Genomic DNA, 19,969 nt, shown 5'->3' on the forward strand with positions numbered 1-19,969 from the left:
GTTATGGCTCTCATATTAAAACCAATTCCTTGAGTGGATGTAAAACTTCTGCATCTTTGCTTTTTTTTTTTTTTCATTGGTTGCCATACTTGGAGATTTCTGTGAGCACCCCATTTCCAAGTGAGTTTGCTTTGTTGTGGAGAATTCTTTGCAAGGGGAATTTATGGTTGGAAATAGGGGGTTTCCTGTTGCAAAGGTTAGCAGGTTTCCTGTCAAGATGATGTCTGTATGGTTAAGAACAACAAAATAATCATTATATTCCACCGTGCATTAAAGCATCCTCCTAATTAATATAATTATAATAGTGTATCTAGTGATCTGGTAGGAATAGAACTCAAATATCTTCATATGATGCTTAGATATTTCATACTAATAAAACAGCTCTGTTAGCATAAGCTGTACAGGAAACTGAAAAATGCTTGAAACATTTCAATAAACCTTTTGCCAGAGAAACTAATATAAAAAGCATGTGTATAGATATTTCAACGTACTTGATCATCAAAGAGGTGAAATGCATAATATTAGGAGTGGGGGCTGTCACTCTGATGGTGACTGGTGGGTGTCTGCCTACCAGAAACTGAAGGAGAAATGCTTCCACTGTAGCTACATCTTCTAATGTTCCCTGGCGGTGTACCAGTGGTAAACTGTACTGCAATATGATTACACAAAAACATAAATAATGACATTAAATAACTCTATTATGAAATTCACAATTAACCAAAGTTTTTAGATGAATACACTAACTAAATAAATTATGAGTTAAACTATTTACCTGTAGGTGGGAAAAGAGAGCAGGTGTCAATAAGTGTTTGACTGTGAACGCATGGAGACCTTACTTTGTGTAATAAGTTCTGAGATAGCCTTATAGAACAGAAGGAAACATAAAATGTTTAAATGTAGCACATACTCAATAATATAAATGCTTAGTTGATATGGCATAAAATATGATATAGGAAACTTATATAATAGAAATTTTTACAAATAAATCTATACATCTTTAAATACCTATTTTTTCTCCAGCTAATAGGCATCATAATACTTAAATCTGTGTTAAGTAAACAGGATAAATAAATATGAAAATAATACACAAACGCTAATTTTTCCATAAATGAACTTATAAATATCTGTTGAAGAATTGTTCAGTTTAGTTTCAGTCCACAGAATTAAAGAAAAAGGAGACTGAAATTACTTCACTTAAAAAGAACAACTTTTCTTCATTTTTTTGTAAATTTTTCTTGTATTTTGTAAAGCTTGTGATTTAGCTGTCATGCTTGTCTCAAGATGAAGCTTTCTAAATAAGTGCTGTTTACAGTTGTTAGCATTTTTATTACCCTGAAAATGTATTTCCAATAGGTATTTGCCTCATCTCAATTTTCTTCTGCCCTCTAAGCATTACTAAAAAAATATTTGCTATAAGTGCACCAGTCTGTATATCCCATCAATTTTGTACCATTTCTGAACATGTACATATCATGTGACTACTCTCCACCAATACTGTTGCACTTTCTATATGTGCACAACTAGCTCCCTCTGCTATTCTCGCTCAATCTTCATTTTCAAGAATTGGCAGGCTCCAAAAGAAGAACACTGGCAGTGGGGAGGAAGGGTGTGAAAAGAGGTAAGTACACATCAGAAATATATTTTCAACATAAAAAAAAGTTTAGTGTTCAATATGGTCTCACCTGATCTCACACGAAGCTACAATATTACATTGCAAATATGGAGGGGCCAGTGTAGGTGTATAACACAGAAAGCAGGCAAAATACGACTCCTAGAATGAATGAGTGTACTCTGAGATGAAAATTAAGCACATGTGTGGGAGTACTACATTACTTATGAAGAAGTATGCTCTTTGCAACTGAAGTAAGAAATTAGTCTGATATGGGTGGAAATAAGGATGTACACAAACAGGATGTAAATATAAACAGAATTAACTATGTACATTCAATACCTCAACTGAACAGATAAGGTGTCATTACTTGTTCTTGGGAGGTTGAAGATAAAAAAAATTGTGACATACTGTAATATAAACATAGTGAAAAAGTCAAGTGAACCGTGTTAAATATAGTCATCAACTCTAACCATAAGTAAACAGGGGATCATACAACTTGAATTACAAAAAGGAATTTATCTTTTGACAAAAACAGACAAACTCATAAAATAACTGTAGAAGCATGACAAACCAAACCCAGCATTACATGGTCATAGCATTGCCTCAGCTCAACTGTAAAAATGGGTAATATCTGTAACTAATATTACAAGCAGAAATTAGAAATCTCTCAATTGTAAATGCAGTGAAGAGACATTATACATCTGGAATTACAATGAGCACATGGAACAGTGTACAAACATCCTGTAATAAGCATTATGAAGCAGATGAAGTTCCCCAAAATGTAACTAGAATTAATGAGAAGACGGATGTCTACTGTACACAACCTAGGAACAAGGCAGTGTCCTCCCAAACACAGTATTACCAGCAGGATCTGCATAAGCAGGACCTGCTCCAACCTATTTTTTCATTTGACAGCTGTTTAACTGAAAAAAAGCATACAGGGGAAATGGAAGGAAGAAAACCAGCTTTGCCCTTCTCTCACAGAGTGGATAATCATGTATGTGTGTATATTTAAAAACGGCTGGTATGGGTAGAGAAAGCATTAGTAGAGGAGCCTTTGTGAACCTGACAATGACTGAAGAAGGTCAAAATATTGTTCGCTACTCTACTAATGCTTTCTCTACCCATACCAGTCATTTTTAAATGCATAATTTTCTTTACAAATGGGTTTTCTTGTCATCACAGATGTGTGTGTATGGTAAATTTCTAAACTCACTCAGAAAGAAGCCTCCATGGTCAACCACCTCAGTGACTGTAAATTGGTAAGGACTTGTGTGCTTCACTGCAAGTAAATGTGATGGGAAGTCTGAAGGAATGCCACACTGGAGAAAGTGCAATAGGTGTTCACAATTCCCTATACTAAAAAGCAAACCAACACCAATTTCTTCAATCAAAGGACCAGCAGAGATGGACAGAAATCTATTTCTGCTTTATTCAAGAACTCCATGAGTGATAAGATGGTACATCACTGGGTGAAACATACAGATATATAGAAACACACACACACCACTGAGTATGTCCCCAGTGGTACTGCAGAAACACTTGATCTCTGCAGTGAGTGTTATAGTTCAATCAGTAGATAATGCAGGTGTGATGTAAAACATACCTGACCAGTCAACACCCACCACAGAGTGGGATTCTATTATCAGTGGTTAAAACTAGGGTTGCTGAAAATAAAAATATAAATGGAAGAAAGTGACAAGATTTACCCCAGTCAAAGGCAAATGATTATGTGTGGAGTCATCACATGAGGGATACAATATTTAAGAGAAAGATACAGCAAGATCATGCATATAATAAGTGACAATGGTATTAATAGTAGTCCACATACCATGTGACATAACAGGAATGGTAGAGGAAGCAAGTAATATTAAAGGCAGAAATATCTGTTTAATGATATCAGTAGGCAAGGAGGAAAAGGAAATAGGTTTTGAGGGAAAGATGATAGATGGAACATGTAAACAAAGTTTCAAAGGGAGGGTAGAAAAGACATATAGGGACAATACTGAAATCCCAATCAGGGAAATCAAAAGAACATGGAGGATGCATGGCTCAAAAGGAGGGAAATGAAAGGAGGAGAAGACAAAACCTGGATAAACATAAGGGGTTTGACAAGGGTGTCTGATAGCTAGAAATGGTCAAAGTGGACAAGCTTTGCCAAACAACCAGGTGAAGAATAAGAAAAGATGAGGAATGGAATGGCTGGAAGTATGGAAACCATGTCAAAGAGACCAAAGAAAAAATTCATATTACTGCCTGTTGTGTTTGAACATGAAAGATGAATCGGGAAAAGAAAGATGCAAAACATGGAATCAGTCCTAGTCTGAGACAATGAACCTGACAAAAGCCATGCATGAAGAAAGAGTGTGATGATGTCTGTATGAACAATGACCAACTGAGACAGAGATAAGGGTAGAGAAGTGTGTACAAGTAAAGGTCAGAGCAGTGAGAAAAATGGTTGCACCTGGTAAGACAGACCACCAGAAGGACTAGCAACAAAATATGACATTCCAGTTAATACCAAATTTATTCAAAAACCAGGCACAAAACTAAGGTCTATACTATGTAAAAATTACACTGACAAACACAATACCAACATTATTTATAAAATACAATGTGATAACTGCCACGACTTCTGTATTGAAGAAACAAGTAGAAAAATGGAAACCAGATTCAAAAAGCACAAAAAGTCACCTTCACACGTTTTTGAACACTGCAAATCAAATAAACACAACATAACTACAGAAAACACCCAAATACTAAATAAACAAACAAACATAAACAAATGCAAAAATAAAGAAGCCTTACTCATACAACAACTCAAGCCCAAAATAAACCAATACAAAGGAACACCTTTATACCTATATTAATAAATATATCCAACATCTAAGCATGCCATCTAGATTCCTACACTTAATTACACAACTGCCTTCAAAAATGTGGTCAGCTATCAGTCAGTTACCTCTTTGTTTCTTTGTGAACCTGACGATGATCGAAGAAGGTCGAAACGTTGTTCGCTCCTTTACATAGTGCTTTCTCTACCCATAAAAGCTGTTTTTACATATATAACACTCATCTTGTTGAGAGGAGATAACTGATCCACCATCAACTTCAGGAAGCAAGAAAAATGGCAAGCTAAGACCACAGTGTGGTGATTGTGGGCCCAGACAAGAGAAACAGAATCTGAAAACATAAAAATCTAAAACTGGTATCCCCTGACTGTGATACAAGTGACCAATGTGGAGATGTACCATAACTCCCTCCCTTGTTGGAATGGAAGTGAGTGGGATAAAGCTCACCAAACTATCAAAGACTTGAAAATGGTGATATGGAGAGAAGACTCCTTCAAGGACAAGAGAACAGAAATCTCCCAGGAGTGAAGGTAAGAACACCAACCCTCTAAAGAGGAGTCCATGAACAGATTTAAATCTAGAAGAGGTGGAGTATGCAGTACCCTTACTGTGGTCTTGTCTCTGTCAAACCATCAAGCCAAGGATCCAAGAAGTTCTACTGATCTACGAGTGTCCATATGAGCCAAACCCACAGGAATTATACATTGCTAGTGCAAATGATATGTAATGTACAAACTATCCAAACATGCCAAGTTAACAAAGCACTTAAAAATAACAAGTGGACAAACAATCTAAATTTATCTAGTCCACAAAGTACATAATAGTAATAAATGTGCAAACCAATGAAAATTACCTAGAAAACACATTAATAATCAATATTTAACTTACAATTCCTCTAATTTAACTTAGGCAACAAAGGACACATAATTAAGTTCTACACACAAACTGGGATGATAAAGAATGTAGTTAACAATAACAACAAAAAAAAATTACTCGAACAGAATAATGAATTAGATGTTACTAGTAGAAATGATATGTAACAATATAAATATACCTAATTAACGTACTCATTAATAACAAATTAACAACCAACTAAATTTGCTGTGACTACATAGTATGTAATAGAAATAAACAAGTAATATGATTAAATTTATCTAAAAAAATCAAAGTACTAATCAATATCTAACTGATATTTCATTTAAAGTAACTTAAATGACAAAGGACACATAAATATTTAACTTACCAAAGTCTGATCAGTGATGACTGATACATAATTCTCCCATGTGAAAATAAGGACAAAGCCCCACAAAGGGCATCTGAGTAGTGCCTCCTACAGATATATCATCCAGGAGTGAAGTGTACATATTGAAAATCTTACCATAGATCCTCTGAGAGAACAAGAAGTAATAAGAATATAGAAGGAAAGCAACAAATCTCTACCAAACTGAATGATGCGGTGGCACATCACCTTGTGGAAGATGAAACTGTAGGTTTCCTCAGAATCATTGCCATGTTAAAAAAAAAGATTTTACTGGCAAAGCACATGAATCTAGTTGCAAATAAAGGCCTGTACTACCTCTATAGATAAAGTCAAACCTAATTCCTGGGAAGTCGTAATAGTAGCTTTTTCAATAGTAATGTGAATTTTCATAGTTGATACACTGATTGCAAATTCCTACTAAGATCTCTTATAATTCAGCAACAAGAAATAAATGCAAAAAAGTTGTTGAAATAAGTGAACTAAAACACAGTAAAATAAAACTATTGAAAAAAAAAATGAAATGGCAAAGAAGTGCACTCATAAATGGTAGCCATGTGCAAGAAAACATGTCTAAACAATGCTGTTCCAATCGAGAAAGTGAAGATTGAGTGGGAATAGCAGAGAGATCTAGTTATGCCAATATAGATGGCACAATGCTGTCGGTGGAGAGTAGTCACATGATATGGACATATTCAGAAATAATGCAAAATTGATGGGGTATATAGATTGGTGTGCTAATCATGAATATATTTTAGCAGTGCTTAGAGGGTAGAAGAAGATCGAGATAATTTTATGTGAAAGAAAGTAAGATCATGTTGGAATTCTAAATTAAAATTAGTATTTTTTCAAGGTGTAAAGTATTTAAAGACCTGTTTATAGCGATCTATACTCTATTGATTTCTGGTATATCTAAGTAAAAATACAAAATGTGTTTTTAATTCTAAATATATTTATCAAGTCAGATAATTTGCTGAAGGTATTTAAACTACTCTAAACATCTCAACAGTAAAAGGAAGACATTTGAGTAGAAACCTTTTTTACATTTGGTGAAGATCCATGATGCATGTGGGTTGTTGAAGGAGTAGATAATACTCTTTCTCCTTGTGACCAAGAAGAGTTGAAAAGATAACATTCAAAACTTCTTTTAATTTGTTCATAGTTTGTTTTCTGAGAGGGGACACGTACTGGCTTTGATCGCTGGTAAATTCCTACTTCCAAAATCTGTTTTGCTGGAGAACCACTCGCTAGAAGGGAAGAAGATTGAGGTAAGTTAATTTCTGATACCCTATGTGCATTAAATGTAATGCTACTGGAGTAGTGATTATCAGGCAGATTACTTAGAGCCCTTGGAGATGAGTTAGCATAAAGATTACATCTATAAAGGAAGGTGAAGCACATATAACTGAAATCACAATCAGTAGTTAAATAAAATGAATAAACCATATATAGTAATATCTACTTAAAGAAAAAAAAAGACACAATAACTGTGTTTAATTTACATGTACCTGAGATTAATATTGTCTGGACTACTCACAGTGTTCATCCTAGCTCAGTTTCTCAATGTAATTCAGTTATTTTTCAATGAAAATATTCTGTTGTTAAACTTTCAGGATTTTAACTTATAAACCATAGCACAACTAAATATTTTTTTTTTATTTTACTCAATGTTTACAATTTATTTTAACATCAAAAGATAAAAAAATGTTAACAAAGTATCTGAAAACATATAATCTTACCAACTGTATTGTTTGGAAAAAAACATTACTCCAAAGCCTTGAAACTGTGTATAGCTAGGACCATCATTATTTTATACAAAACAAATAATGAACTTCAAACTTCTAACAAATTACCTGTCATGTTTGGCAAGAAGCATCTTCTGCAAGCTGTCAACTTCATGATTTCCTACAAAAGATAGAAAGTTTTCTATATTGAAAAAAAACATTTCAGTATCAACAAGTTCTAGTAGTCTAAGTGTTATTATACACATATTATTGCACTGTGAATGGGACAACATAAAACAGATTCTCAGAATTTTTACAAAACCAATGAAATTTTTAATGGATATTAATATCTTTTCTTATAATTTGTCATTATTTTAAAGTGTCTTATCAGTATGAAACAGACATTAAATGCACTTGGAAATCATTACTGATGAATGTAAGGTAATTCAGAAAGGTATTCTTACGTATTGGAACAGACAATAACAACACCTTTATCAAGGGCATATTTGGATAATGACAAATTGATTTCTAACTATAAGAAGAAACAGATCCAAACCTTGACATACCACTATAAATTCCAAGTTTTTGATACAGTAAGATCACTTGGACATAATTCATTGTTTGAAAGCCTCTCACTAATCAATCCACACACTTCAATGATGTGTAGACCTTGCACAACTGTTAATGTAGATTATTGATGAGAAAAGGATGAAAGGTAAGTATAAATTCATACACATACAAACATTTTCCTTTTATACTGTAAATAATAATTGTTACAAATGATGTTGCAGTAATTGAAGGAAAAATATTTCATAAGTTTCATTATTTGGATGACCGTATGTTGGGTTAATGGCATTTTATAAGAGCAATTTTTATATGGTTATGCAGTGATCTGTCACCAGGTTAGATGTAACCCTCATCACCTCATACATGTTTAGTACCCATATATTTGGTTCACCTTCACCATTCAACAGTGCAACTCTGCCACAGATGTTTATGGATAGAGGAATGTGTTATAACAATTTCAAAGAAGACTGTCTATAAAAGAGTAAACAGTAACAACCAAAGATGGCGATCCTTGCAAGGATGTAAATCCACCTAAACAATATCCTATCATATGTAGTACTACTGCTAAAATCCAAAGATGGTTATTCAGAGACCTCAACTGACACAGAAAAGGGCTGCTGATTCATGTTACGTATATCCTAAATAACTGTGCACAAGATAATTCATAAAACTTTGGTTCTTGCACAGAAGCATTGACCACAAGTACATAAGCTTCTTTCTAGATATACTAGTGAGAGAAAGGTAAGCTATGGAAGAATGAAAAAAACCAACAAACTTTGCACATGAAAGAAAAAAGTTGGTTGCAGCTTCAGATGGGGTTTAGTTATTATCAGGAGAAAATACTGACACTAGTAATGTGATATGAAATTCCTAAATTGTATAACAGGTGCCAAGACTACATCAGGATAATATCTTTTTTTTTCAACTTGTATTGTTTCTCTGATATTTAATTCACATTTCAACTTGATCTGATTTATCAGTTTAACAAGGTTCCACTCTAGAAGAATGTTTCATGTTATAGGCTGGTGTAATATGCTGAACACAAGTTGGCCAGGGTTTGGAAGAAATAAAGTACTGGAAATATGTTTTATAAACTTTGAATGCCTAAGTTTAGATGCTACTAAAGGAATTCAATATGACTGTGTAGTAATGAAAGTCTTGTTCAAAACTTCAACTTTTACTCCTTAAGATGGTGGCATAAGAACACTGAAACATAGTCTTTTTAGAGCTGATCTCCATTTTTAATAAATTATTTATTGTACAAGTAATTTATTTTTTTACTCATTTTAATTGTACATAAGATACATTTCTTTCATTTTCCTGATCTTGTGCTTCAACTGTAGTACAAAAATGGTCAAATCCACTTTAAAAAATCTCATTCTGCTGCAGTTTTTAGTTCAACAAAATGATAGACCTTACTCTCTTGCTGAAACAGGATGAGGGCATTATGTTTTGTAGCTAGTTCAGTGCTAGTGATGAAAGGAGCAACACCTTAATTATATATATGAATTTAATTTCAGATTTGGTAAGTCATACAAAGGCACCCCCACTGAACTAGTTGGATTTCCTGTTGCTATTTCAATACAATAAATATTATAATTTGTTCGTAGATTGATTTTTTATTTTGTGTGTTTTGCACTCTTGCTATGGCTCTCTTAAACCATACTTATCACTACTAACAAAATTTCACTGCTACCTTGATGTTTTGAGTCATTTCCTGAAGACAAAAAAAAAGTATCAGTGATAGAATGCAAAAACATCAATGACTCAGCAGAAGTAGAATCTGACAAAAAAAGGATGAGAGTTATTCAAAGGAATTGGAAATGAGCTAAACAACAAATTCTGATAGGAACAGCTGAAGTTGATAAAGTTGACAAAATTCACTGCCAATTTAATAACTTGAAAAAAAAAACTGTCAAAAACACTGATACATTTCAATTTTAATGAATCCAACATATGATATTCAGTAAACTGAAATGTCAATATCTTTAATAACAAAACATAATTTATGTTGCACTTTATTTTATATAGTATTCTGATAACAAACATCTGAAATGCATATATGTTTCATTATAATTTAAGTGTTCAAGGAAAAGTTTTGAAATAACTTGATACATCAATTTTTTTAGTCAAATTACTTCAGTGTAACACAGAAGAATGTGCTGAGGTTTCAAGATACAGTGTACAATTCCTTCAGTATTCAAAGCTTTCATGGCTGCAGCTGTTGCGAGTAGAAAGTTTAAAGATACACTAATAACAATTATTAAATTAGGATTCAGATAATAATCTAAGTACAATGGTTAAAGTTGGCTTGTCTATTTCATATGCACTCACCTTTCATTTATGCTATAAGAAATAACTGTTAAGTTTCAAAACCATGAGAAGCTTTTTTTCATTTGTGTTTGATGCTTAAAAATAGTGTCAATTCAAAAATTCAAATTATAGACTCTATAAGTCTATCATGTTTACCTTTAGTTGTATTTTCAAATAACTTTTTAAGTCTCTCAAAATGACTTTAAAACTATTCAATTTAATTATTATTTGTTGTTTCTAGCCCACATAGGTTGGATTTTGGCAGAAGTATTCAGATATAATGAACTTGTTTGGTTAATTTGTTTGTTAGTTTAACCTTATATTTTTGTGAGCTAGTTGTGTAACATTGACTAAGGTCTGTGGTCAAAATCACTAATTGAATACTAGAAAAATTAATGAAAAAGAAAAAATATATTTAAAACACACAAAATAAAATGTTTTTCAAATAACATGATGTTCTTTTTTTTAAGCTATAGATAAAAGCTTGATGAACAACTTAAGAACCTTTTCAACATTTCCTATTCTGTAACACTTTGAATTAATCTATGTAATATGATCAGCGACTTGAAAAGGATGTTTGACATTACAAGAGACATCTCAAGATATTTCCTACAACACCTCAGAGGAACAAAATTTACTCAACCTTATGTAACACTTTGTGAAAATATATTCATAATTTCATAATCAAGAAGTTGGTTGGTTTGGTATTTTACGGCACAGCAGCTAGGCTATCTGCTCAACAACATGAACAATCAAGGAAGCTTGTGAATAACATGACGATGCCCGAAAAAGGATTGATGGCAAGTTATAAGATTGCTCAATTGTTGGCAAAACGCAAGAAAGCGCATATTGAGGTCGAATCAGTCATTGCGTCAGCGTTAGCAATCATCGTTGAAACTATGCTTGGAACGGATGCCGCCAAAATGGTTAAGCAAATTCAGGGTAGTTTGAGTACTTGATGCAAGCGCCGTAGGCGCGAAGCCATGCTAGGAGGGTTCGGGGGCATCCTCCCCGGGAAATTTTTTAATAAAAACATAAAAGAAAAGCATGAATTATGCATTCTGACACCACCTTTTTGGCAAATTTCAGAATGGCACACTGAGGTGTTGTCTTATTTTGTTAATCATAAATCCTATATATATAATATACAACTTAAAGTTATCAGGTCCAGCAAAGTAGGCCTCATTATACATTCATCATGATATTAAAGTTGAACCAAACTGTGTTGTAGATATCCTGGCAAAAACTAACAGGCGTTTGAGCTTTTCATAAATATTCGATTGTATTTCTCTAGTTCTGACAAAACTTGCTGTATTAAAAGAGTGTTCAATCAGTGTTTGATCATTTGTTGAGTGTAAAATTATCTTCCATGCAATCACGGATCTTTATGAAACTTCACAGGTGGCAACTGAACTTGTCTGAAAAGATTGGGTCCAAGGAAGGGGTTCAACACCCAAACCCCCCCCCCCATCCTTGGTTACGCCCCTGAGCAAGTTCCACTGTCCAATGACACAATTTCGCGCAGAATTGTAGACTTGTCTTCGGATTTGAAGGATCAAGTTTGCGAACACTTCAAAGCGCCTGAAGATGAATTGTCTCTGTTATGGTCTCTTCACGTTGATCTACTGGAAAAGCTCAAGTTCTGGCTTTTGTTCGATTCATAAAAGATGGAGAAATCGTAAACGAATACTTATTTTGCAAAGATTTAAAAAGTACAGCGAAAGGCAAAGACATTTTCGGGTTGGTGAATGAAAACATTTTGCTCTTCAAATTACATTGGAATAACTGTGTCAGCGTTTGCACCGATAGCTGACCTTCAATGCAAGGAAAAAAGAAGGGATTCGTCAATCTGGTATGTCAACAAAATCCAAACATTAGGATTGTTCACTGCATGATTCACAGAGAAGCGCTCGCCTCCAAATCTTTGTCGAAAGATTTGCAGTCTGTTATGAATCAAGTTATTCAAGTGGTGAATTTCATCAAGTCTCGGCCACTTCAATCTCGACTTTTCTCTGTGAGGCGATGGATTCAGACTACAAAATGCTACTGTATCAAACTGAAGTTCGATGGCTTTCGAAAGGAAAGGTGTTAAAGCGTCTTGTCCAACTAAAAACTGAAGTAATTTTTTTCTTGGAGGTTGAGGAAGCAGGTTTTAAATTTTCTTTTCATGATTAGATCTGGTGGCTAAGGTTCAGTTTCTCTTCGACTTGTTTGACAAATTAAATTCTCTGAACTTAAGTCTCCAAGGGCCATCTGAAAACATTATTACTGCAACGTCCTAACTGAAGACCTTCGATGAAAAGGTGACGCTGTGGAAGAATAAGATCTCAAAAGGAGTCCTTGATTGTTTTCCTTCTGTTAACGAATGTCCGTCAAAGAAGAAAATTGTACCTCAAATTTTGAACACATTAAGCGACCTACAGTCTGCACTAAAACATTACTTCCTGTCACTTGCTGTCGGCAAATATAACTGGGTGACCTATCCATTCGGATCAACGAGACAACAAATATTACAACTGAGGAGGAAGAATAGCTCATTTATTTACGAAACCACAAATTTTATCAGTCATTGTTTCCCGAAAAGAGCTTGGATGAGTTCTGGATCTCCATTAAAAATTCATGTCCTGAAATCAGTCCAAAAGCAGTTGAAGTTCTGCTTTCATTTGCATCTTCGTGGTTTTGAAAAATTGGATTTTCAGCATTGATTGAAAGTAAAGCCAGAAAAAGAGAGAGGCTTCTTACAGTCGAAGATGAAATGCGAGCTTGTTTGTCTATGTTAGAGCCTCGCTTCAATCTGATTTGCTCTCGGAAGCAGGCATAAGCCTCACATTGAAAACATAAGTAAAAATAAAAAGTTTTGATTTTTCAGCTATACCACAAAATCGTTAAAAGCCTTAGAACGACACTCACGGCCAAAGCAAGCTATAATATTGTCAATGTGCAGATGACATTAATATCGCTTGCTTTGGCCGTGATTTTCGTTCTAAAGCTTTTCACGCTTGCCGTATAATGTGTACCTAAAAAAAATCGTTAAGGCTTTTCAGGTGTGCCGCGAAAATTTTCAGATTGTCGTAGTGTGCCACAAGTCAGAAAAGGTTGAGAACCACTGGTATAAATAGTGCAGTTTCAGTACTGTTTAGCTTCTATGTGATCCAGGGCAAGAGAAATGGCGTACAGTTGAGCAGTGAACACAGAAGGAACAGAGGGGATTCTGCACGCAACCACCAAACCACAACAAACCATGGCAGAGTCCACACAGTCACCTTATTTCGAACCATCTGTATAAATAGGAATGGAAGAATGGTTCGAAAGATATTCAGCAAATAACAGACAATATTTCCATTTGGGAGTGTCCGCTTTTCTCAGATGACTTAAAGACAGGTCACATTTGAGGACTGTAAGAAGCCATGGTGGGAGGGGCTGACCAGTGGACACAGCAATGTTATCCAAGGACAGACCCAATACATCCATTTGCGCCTGGATACGAAGGCCAAAAGGAGCAATGGCAGATCGTATGTCCTGAAAAAGTATGGCCCACCGAGGAAGGAAAACACAACCCTAGGTGAAATGCTTTGGTGAGGAATTAAATTTTGGAAGCATACAGTAAAGACAGTTGCAAACGGGGGAGGTGCAAAGGAGGTTCATAAGACTCTGCATATAAGCTCTGAACTGAGAAAGTGCAGAAAGCCCCGGTGCAGAGACGAAGTTCTTGATGATAAATGGGGTCCAGCATCTTTAAGGCTAAGATCCTGGCAGAGCCATAGACCAGTGATCCATAGTCGAGTTTCAATCAGATAAGAGTACGATATATCTTTATATATATAACATCGATCTACTCCCCAAGTGGTGGAAGAGAGGACACGAAGGATGTTCAGTGCTCTTGTACATTTGACCCGTAGCTGCTTGATGTGTGGTATAAAGGTCAGCTTATGGTAAAAAATAAGCCCCAAGAACTTTGTCTCAGGGATTACAGGCAGCACAACTTCACTGATGTGGAGTTCAGGATCAGGGTGAATACCTTATTGGGAGCAAAGGTGCATGCAAAGAGCTTTAGAAAGAGAGAATTAAAGCCATTTGCTATGGTCCACTTTAGTAAATGATTGAGGACTGTCTGTAGCTGCCTCTCAATATACTTCATGTTCGATGACTGACACAAGATGCGAAAGTCGTTGACATAAGCCCGTTTGCAATGGTAAAAGTGAGTTGTTCAGTGATGGCATTAATCTTTTTACTTAAAAGTATGACACTTAAAACATAGCCCTGAGGGACTCCAAGTTGCTGTAGAAAAGAACGGGAAAATGTCGAACCCACCCAAAATTTGAATCTCCTTTCCATTAATGGCTAAGAAGATGGAGGAAAAAGCGGAAGTGTCAGATACCCGGCAAAAGCTCCAGGTATCAGCTACTTCCTAGCCATCAGAGAGCAAAATCAAGAGGAGGACAGAAATATATTGCCCACTGACCTTTCGAATCTTGTCCCATATGACTTTGAAACTGGTGATAGATGTGCTGGTTGTGAACTTAATCCAAGATTTCTTCTGGCTTTGACGTCTTACCCACTGAGCATGTGCACGGGTCTCCTGGAAAGTGATGTGGTGCAAGAGTGTGGGATACCTACGAAAAGTATCCCAGGCCCGTTTTTGAGCTTCTGATGCCATGCAGGATTCCACCATGGACGAGGATATTGTGGAAAACGTGTTAAGGGTTTAGGAATACATTCAGCAGCTGCTTGTAAATTATAGTCAGTTACTGCTGCCACACAGTCGTCTATAGATGGCTTACAGACGATGGCAGGATCAAGTTCTGTGAGAGCAGTGAAGGAGGGCCAGTTTGCATGATCCAGCATCCACCGGGGCACGTTGGTCGGGTGGCATCAACCACAACCAGTCTCTCTCATAATTATAGGAAAATGATCACTGCCTCGTGGATTATTGTTAACTCTCCTTGAAAAATGGGAGAATAGTGAAGGGGAGCAAACCGAGAGATCAATAGCAGGAAATGACAGACTAGGCACATGAAAATAAGTGGAAGAACTGCTATTGAAAAGAGAAAGGTTGTGATCAGAGAGCATAAACTCTACAGAGCGACCCCTCCTATCAATATCAGCATTTCCCCAGAGAAGATGATGTCCAATAAATCCCTCAGGATTAAATTGGGAGATGGCATCTGCTCAGTGAGAGCATCAAGGGCTCATTGATCATCAGTCTCTCCAGGTGACAGGTTGAGAGAACAACAAGTGATGGAAGGACCCAAGGAAGCATGGATGGCTGCAACTTTCAAGGGTGTGTCGAGTGGCAAAGACAGGGTTTGCACATGCCGATCAACCAACGGTGCCACCCCTCCATGCACTCGTCCAGCACACGGCCTATCGTTTCTGTACAAAGAAAACCACCAAAAGGTGGCTGTATTGGCAGGTTTCATAAATGTTTCTTATAAGGAAAGACATACAGGATGGTAGGAAGAAATCAGTGTTTTGATGTCATCCAAATTAGAACGTAAACCTTGACAGTTCCATTGTATCAAGGTGGCCATTTTTAAATTTTGTATGGGCGAATTGAGTGGAGAACCCTTCTGTTTACGACCATGTCTTTCTTCTTTACTGTCTTTATTCGAGGGAGGTCTGTCGACCTCCATGGATTCTGCCCTGGGTCGATTGGGTAGGTCTTTGCTGTTGGGATAGAATTCCAGCGACTGAAAACGTGAACGAATGATCGTTTTCCATCTTCGAGTGGGAGAAGAAGATGTATCTGAAGAAATGTCTGTATTTGAAACCAAACGATGTGGATCTTGGTGTTTGTTGGAATGTATGGGAGGAACAGAGATGGGTGTAGAAGTTGATTCATCAACTTTTTTAACCATGGAGGTCAAAAGAATTTTCATTTGGTTTAAGAACGATTCTTTTGGAGACACAGAAAGATCCGTCTACACTCCCATTATAGTAGTGGAATGAAGTGCAGTAGCATATGTCTGAAATGAAGTGGTGGACAGGGTAAGTAATGTTCTGAATCGTCTTCAAATGCTGCACCTCTTTTTCTTCCAAGCATTTAAGGCAAGAATGAAAGCAGGATGGGTGAAAGTCATTGCAAGTGATGTACTGAGAATTCATTTCACACTCATAGGCATTGTTGTCCTTGCCACCACAACGAGCATACGTCAAGGAACCACGACATGACGTCTTTGAATGACCGAACTGCTGACACTGGAAACTGGTTTGGAATGTATGGCCATACCCTGCAATTAAGATAATCTGCCTTGATAGTGGTAGGTGGACGTGGTGATGTAAATGTCAGAATGAGAACGCTGGTTGGCATCGTAATTTTATCTTTATGAGTGGAGATATGCCTCAATACAGAAACTCCTTGGGTGGAGAACCCAGCGAGGATCTAACTCGGGGATGTTCTTCAAATCCCTCTCAACAATAACTCCTCTTGATGAATTCAAAGTAGCGAGAGGTGTAATCTTAATAGGTATATTCCTAATCACCTTTGAATTCAAGAGGAGTTCACTGTGTTGAGATATGAATGTTTCCACCAATATGTCACCAACTTGAAGCTTCTTTACTGACTTTGAAGAGCCAGCAAGTCCCTTTAGTCCCTTCTGAATGAAAAAGGGAGACATTTGCCCTAAAGGTTTGTCTGGAAGAGAATATAGTATAAGAAAATGAGGTATAACAGGTGTTACATATGTTGGAGATTGCTGCTGAGAATCTTCAAGATGTAGTCGTTTACCTATGGTCTGGTTTTTCACTATTTTATTTAAGTTTTTATTTGGAAAATCCATAAAAAAAGGAATATCTCGATACCCCTCACCATGGAGCCCTACGAGGGGACACAAGACATTGCAGCAATGCCAGGGTTTCGTGAGCACTATACCCAAACACCAGTATCAGATACAGTGTCCACAACACCTGTTGAGAACTTCCAACACTGGTACTTGGTTGACCCTAGCCCAAGTGAGCCAGCCGATTGACCCTGTAGTTTGAAGGACCCTTAGGATCCTTCCAGGCTTAGAAAAAGAGAGTACCATAGAATGGTGCACAGCATCTCATAGTGAATATCATCAGGTGCAAATGATGTACTGCCAGACAAATGAAGAACAAGCTTGAGTTCAACCAGTATAAAAGGGCAATTATAGTCAGAGAGACGATCATCCCGAAAGGAAAGATGCAATCACTTTGCCCATGTATTGATGGTTAAGGTAGTGGTGGATGAAGCAGAAGTTCTAGATTGATGAGAAAAGCTTTCAGCAAGAGTATTGGTGATGCGCTGGGCATCAGCAACTTCTTGGCCATCAGAGAGCAAGATTGAAAGGGGCAGAAGTATACTGTCCACTGACCTTTGAATCTTATCCCATACGATTTGAGAACTGGTGGTAGAAGAAATGCTTGATGTGTATTTAATCCAAGATTTCCTCTGGCTTTAAAATCTGACCTGCCAAGCAAGTGCATTGACCCTCTGAAATGTAATGCAGTTTAAAAGTGTGGGATACTTACAAAAGGTAACCCAGGTCTATTTTTGAGACTTCAGTGCCACGTGGCAGGCAGGATTACACCACAGATGAGGATATTGTGGAAAAAGGGTTGAGGTTTTAGGAATACACCGAACAGCTGCCTGTACAATACAGTCAGTCTGATGGCTTACATATAACAGCAGGACCATATTTTGAAAGAGCAATGAAAAAGGGCCAGTTGGCCTGATCCAACTTCCATTGAGGCAGGCGGGTTGGGTAAAATCTATTGTTAGTCTCTCTCTAAGTGATGGGAAAATTACCACTGCCCAATGGGTTACTGTCAACCCTCCAAGAAAAGTAAGAGAAAAGTGAAGGGAGCAAAATGAGAGATCAATACAGTAAAAGACTGACTATGTGCATGAAAATAAGTGTAAGAACCAGTAATCAAGAGAGAAAAGTTGTAATCCAAGAGCATACAATCTATGAAATGATCCCTCCCATCAATATCAGCACCATCACAGACAGAATTATGTCAATTAAAATCCCCTAGGAATGAAAGGGAAGTAAACAAGTGTTCAATGAGAGCATTAAGGTCTGAATGATCATAGGTCTTTTCAGGAGACAGTAACTGCTCAATGTTTGAATGATCATAGGTCTCTTCAGGAGACAGGTGGATACAACAAATAGTGATGGTACAACACAAGGAAACATAAATGGCTAAGGCCTTCAAAAGAATACTGAGTGGCAAAGACAGGATGGGCACATTCTGATCAACCAACACTGCCACCCCTCCAATACACGTTCATCAAACAACCTGTCAGTTCTGTACAACAAAACACTGCTGAAGGGTGACTGAAGTGGCATGTTTCAGAAACGTTTCCTGTAAGGAGAGACACACAGGGTGATAAAAATCAATAAAATCGTTAATGTCATCTATATTCAAATGAAAACCTCTACAGTTCCACTGTATCAAAGTGACCATTTTTATTTATGTGAAGGAGAATGAGGCAGAGAGCCCTTCTGTCTTTGCCTATTTTTTCTTTATTGGATAGAGATCTATCGATCTCCATATATATTTCCCTGGGTAAAGTAGGCAGGTCTCTGTCTGTGGAACCAGGCAGCCACTGGAAGGAGCGTCGGGGACAGAGATGGAAGTAGATGTAGATTTGTCAACTCTTTTAACCATGGAGGGCAAAAGGCTCTGCTGGAAGTACAGAGAGATCTATCTGCACTCCCACTGTAGCAGTGAAACAGAGTGCAGTAGTATATACCTGAAATGGAGTGTGGTGGAGTATAATTTCTGAGTCTCCTGGTAGTAGATAATGTTTGTTGTCTTCAAGCATTGCACCTCCTTCTCCTCCACCCATTAGGGCACGAAGTAGAGTAAGAAGGGTGTGAACCACTACAGTTAACACAGTATGGTTCCAGTTCACACTATAGACTTTGCGGTCTTTGCCACCACAAGGAGTACATGTTAAAGAACCAGGACATAATGTTTTTAAGTGACCGAACAGATTACACTGGAAACATCTGAGAGAGTTGGGAACGTATGTCTGTACCTTACAGTTCAAGTAACCTGTTTTGACTGTGGCAGGAGATCGTGATTATGTAAACGTCAATATCAGAACATTAGTAGGCATCATAATTCCATCTTTGTGGGTGGAAATTAAGAACACCACAAAAACACCTTAGCTGGAGAAACCAGCAAGGATCTCTGACTCAGGAATGTTCTTTAAATTCCTCTCAACTGTAACTCCTCTGAAAGAATTCAAAGTTGCAAGGAATAGTAACCTTGAAGGGTATATTTCCAACATTCTTCAGTTATTATGGAAAGACTTTCACCAAAATGTCTCCAGAGAGTAACTTCTTTACTGACTTGGGGGAGTCAGCAATCTCCTATATTTTTTTTCAATAAACAGGAAGATGTCTGCCTTAAGGATTTCTCAGATAAGGAATGTATAATTAGAAATTGAGGTGCAGAATCTGACTGTGATGGTGACTGTACAACAGAGTCATCCATGAGTGGTTGTTTTCTGATAGTGTTTTTTAATTTTTTAATTTTTATTTTTTCCATGAATGAGGGTATCCATTATAAAGGCAATATATTTCAATGCCCACTGACCCAACCCACCATGGAGCCCTACAATGCCAATGCAGTAACACCAGGGTTTCATGAGCACTATACCCAAATACCA

The 19,969-nt window shown here is 36.7% G+C and overlaps 1 long non-coding RNA gene across 1 annotated transcript; it reads left to right on the forward strand.

Moving 5' to 3' along the window:
• The first annotated feature begins 1,538 nt into the window (after nucleotides 1–1,538).
• On the forward strand, nucleotides 1,539–11,087 carry LOC143240186 (uncharacterized). The gene is made up of 3 exons (XR_013021616.1): nucleotides 1,539–1,618; nucleotides 6,885–6,990; nucleotides 10,797–11,087. It is a non-coding gene; the product is annotated as an uncharacterized LOC143240186 (long non-coding RNA).
• The last annotated feature ends 8,882 nt before the right edge of the window (nucleotides 11,088–19,969 follow it).

The sequence above is a fragment of the Tachypleus tridentatus genome, chromosome 13, assembly GCF_004210375.1.
Source record: "Tachypleus tridentatus isolate NWPU-2018 chromosome 13, ASM421037v1, whole genome shotgun sequence".
NCBI lineage: Eukaryota > Metazoa > Arthropoda > Merostomata > Xiphosura > Limulidae > Tachypleus > Tachypleus tridentatus.